This window comes from Marmota marmota, unplaced genomic scaffold (genome assembly GCF_001458135.2).
Source record: "Marmota marmota marmota unplaced genomic scaffold, marMar, whole genome shotgun sequence".
NCBI classification, from domain to species: Eukaryota; Metazoa; Chordata; class Mammalia; order Rodentia; family Sciuridae; genus Marmota; species Marmota marmota.
In genome coordinates, this window is record NW_026000016.1 from 39,426,911 (window position 1) to 39,429,959 (window position 3,049).

The window sequence follows — 3,049 nt, forward strand, 5'->3', positions numbered from 1 at the left end:
TTTTTTTTTTTTTTTTTTTTTTTTTTTGGCATCTATTTATCTTCTTTGGTGTCTGTTCAAATATTTTTGTCCTTTTTTATTGTATTGTTTTCTTATTGAGTTTTGAAGATCTTTATACTTTTTGAACATAAATCTTTTATCATATACAGGATTTACAAATATTTTCTCCCAAACTCTGGATTGTCTTCTTGTTTGCTTAGGCCTTTTGAAGAGCAGAAATTTTAAACTTTGATCAAATCCAAGGTGAGCCAGCCCATCATAGGGAAAGAGGCCGGAGAAAGAAAGTTGCTCAGCCTGGCAGAGTCAGGAAGCAGCGGGGTAAGATGTACCCTTCCAGGGCTCGCCTCCCATTTATCCATTTGTTCTTTCATAGATTGTACTTTGGGTGACATACCTAAGAAATCTTTGATAAACCCCAAATCACAAAGGTTTTCAAAACTCTCAGATTTTCTTCAGTTTTTTGGTTGCAGGCAGTACATTTAATTATGGCCCATTCAGAGTTAGGTTTTAATTACGGAATAAGGTATTCCATAATTTCAAGTTCATTTTTTTCCTCTATGAAAATACAGTTATTACAGCATTACTTCTCAGAAAGACTGTTTTACATCCACTGAATTACCTTTGTATGTTTATTGAAAATCGTTTGTCTTTATACACATGAAAGTTTTTCTGGACTTTCTGTTCTGTCCCATTATTCTGTTTGTCCATCTTTACACCAATATTATTCTGTCTTAATTGCCATATGTTTTAGTTAGCTTTTTTGACACTGTGACAAAAACACCCAACAATAACAGCTCTAAAAAAGTTCATTTAGGGCTCATGGTGTCAAAGATCTCAGTTCATGGATGGCCAACTTCACGGTTACTGGTATATAGAAATACAATTAATTGATTTTTTTTTTGGATGTTGATCTACTACTCTACCATCTCACTAAGCCTTCTTATTAGTTTTAGTAGCTTTGTATAGATTACCTCAGATATTTTTACCTTGACAGGTATGTCATCTATGAGTAGACATTCTTCATTTATACTCTGGATGACTTATTTCTTCTTGAATAGAATTGAGATTTTGTGGTCCTGGAAGTATAGATACCTGATTTTTAATGCAATTCTGCCATAACTCATGGGCAGCCTTTGGCAAATTATCCAGGGTAACTGATTAAGGGGCATCCAGGGTAACTGATTAAGGATACATATGTCCCTCTCTGAACCCTGATTACCCTCGGAAGTGATCTCCATGTTCTCTGTACCAGTTTGCCCCTTTCCACTTCTAACATTCAATCAGACTAAGAAGGCACTCTGAAAGGCGTCAGTGCCCAAGCAAGCCACGGCCTCCAGGCTCTGACTCCTACCCTCTTCCTGCTAAGCAGTTGACTCACTGAGCTCATGACCGTTGGGCTGAGTGTCATTTCTCCTCTCTACTCAACCTTCCAGTAAAATAAAGGAGTGGCTACATTCCGTCATTCTTCCACCATTTGTTGTACCGCCTCCTGTGAGCAAGGCCCAGTCTGCAAAGATGGGTGGGCATAGGCTTGAAGCTTTTGATTCACAACAAAACTAGCTAAAAGCCATTTACAAATAAAAAGCAATTTATTTTTTTTTCTTTGAGATACTTTCCATTCTCTTGCTTCCGAATTCAGTCCTTTTCAATAGTGTAGTGTTATACTCCTCTTTCATGGGCTGTGATGGGGCAGATTAAAAAGCTCAGGGGAAAAAATACTATCCTCTGGGAACTGAAGAACCCAGCAGGAGATGGCTTATTTGCTCTCCATCTACATGGAGAGGAACAGTCAGGCAAATGACAATGAATTATGTTGGAAAAGTCCAGAATCCTTGAAAATAGGAAATTCAGACAACCCCAGGTGATGGTGGAAATGAGAAGTAGAAAGGACTTCTATTCTTTGGGGTGATCACCACCTGGACCTCACTTTTTCTGAGATGGAGCTCACCTCCCATCCAAAGGAAAGCTCATCCAGCCTCCTTGGCATCCAGAGCACAGGGCAGCACCTCAGCCTGCCAATCAGATGCCCTCACTTCAACCCTTGAACCCAAAGCTGGCGGTATAGGAACCATACAGGCTCCTTTTTTGGCAAGTGGTAGCAGCTATTTCTGGTGCCCTGAAACCTTGGGAGAATCCACTATCAGGAATTGTCTGGTTTCTAAAATCCAGAATCATCTATTCTGATCCTTTTGTTTTACAAATGCAGTGTGGAAATAATGAAGAACCATCAAATGAACACCGGCAAAGGCTATTCACTCAGAACTTGCTTTAGAACGGGAGTCAGCCCTGCTTCACCTGCATTTTAACAGAGATGGTAAAGCAGGCGGAGGAGAGGGAGGGTTGTAGTGGAAAAGGGGAAGGTTTTAGGTGTGCCCTGACGGGAGTCTGTTGACATGGGAAAGCCATAGGTAGGCGAACTACAAGTGGGGCATCCAGGGTAACTGATTAAGGATACATATTTGACTTTTTCTAGTTGGTCTTACATTGGAGGCAGAGACAAAAATTAGGGCAGTTGTCAGTTACTAATCAAGTCATGACCATTGGGGGCCAGTTGCTACAGGGACATTACTTCCTGGGTTTATGAATAGAAGAGTGGTCTAACTTTCTACAAACACGACTTAAAAGACTGTAGTGGCGATTAATCTGGGGGAAGGAAGATGGCGGCGAGGGGAGTGCATTACCCCCGTGTGCTGCTTCACTGTGTGGGAGTATGACAAGTCAGGACGGCTAAAGGATATCTTGTTAGGAATTTCCAGCAATAGTGGGGTGCTCCGGAACCTGGAGGAAGGATTTCCATCCCACGAGGATCTGCTACGGGGACTCAAACGCGAGAGGTTTGTCGCACGGAGGGTAACTGCTTATTCAGCAAATCGCCCCGCGGCTAGAGTCTGCAGTGCGCGCTGGGATAGAGACGCAGGGTTACAGCGCTGCAGTTTCTGCCAGCCGCGCAAGCACCGTACTCAGGGCTGAATTCTGGGTTCGAGACAGGGGAAGGAAGCGGTCCATCTCGGTTCTCCACACCGGTCAGACCACAGAGGAGGCCAGCAGC